The 697-nt window shown below is 38.3% G+C and overlaps 1 non-coding gene across 1 annotated transcript; it reads right to left on the bottom strand.

The window, feature by feature from the left end:
- Positions 1 to 416: 416 nt before the first annotated feature.
- Positions 417 to 628, bottom strand: LOC120519290. Its single transcript, XR_005631433.1, has one exon. It is a non-coding gene; the product is annotated as a small nucleolar RNA U3 (small nucleolar RNA).
- Positions 629 to 697: the final 69 nt, after the last annotated feature.

The raw sequence follows: 697 nt of genomic DNA, 5'->3' as shown, positions 1-697 counted from the left end.
GAAAACTCCTGTATCAAATTGGAGGGGAAAACCATTTAAACATTTTCAGCAGACCAGATTGAAAAGAAAAACAGGGCAACAGGAATTAAAAGGTCGGAAACGGAAATAAAAGGAAAACATTATTGAAAAAAAGAAATTGGCGAGAAAATTGAACAAACTTAACTTGATAACAGCCTAATTACCCCCTGGGAGCACATAAAGTTCTATCTCACGTTAGCCAAAGCATTTTAATCTTTTACTTCCGCGGCAGCCGTTTTGTTCAGAAGACAAAACAAAAAATGCACAACCCATCAAAAGATACTTTCTGAAAGAAAACAATGAACAGCTGCATTCATAGCTTGAAAGACTTTTATTTCGACAAGGTTACAAAATTAAGCCCAAAACAATGGACCATTAGTATGGAGCACAAACAACAAACCACTCAGAGAATGTTTCCTTCTTTCTGCTTCTCCAGAAGAGAAACGATCATCAAACGTAGCAAGTAGTCTTACAGACAAACACTTACTACTGACCATCACGCTCAGAAGAAAACAAAGTCAATCTTCATCGTGGGTAGCGAGACCAAGCACTTCAGAAACACATTTCTCTAGGAACAAACTATAGAAATGATCCCTAAAAGTATAGCCTTAACCCAAACCTGTTGGAAGTCAGGACCTATATGATCTACCTGTTCCTGAAGGACACGGGACCCAAATGG

Source organism: Polypterus senegalus, unplaced genomic scaffold (genome assembly GCF_016835505.1).
Source record: "Polypterus senegalus isolate Bchr_013 unplaced genomic scaffold, ASM1683550v1 scaffold_5601, whole genome shotgun sequence".
Lineage (NCBI taxonomy): Eukaryota > Metazoa > Chordata > Cladistia > Polypteriformes > Polypteridae > Polypterus > Polypterus senegalus.
Note: the sequence above shows the minus strand (reverse complement) of the source record. Positions and strands in the feature narration are given on the sequence as shown.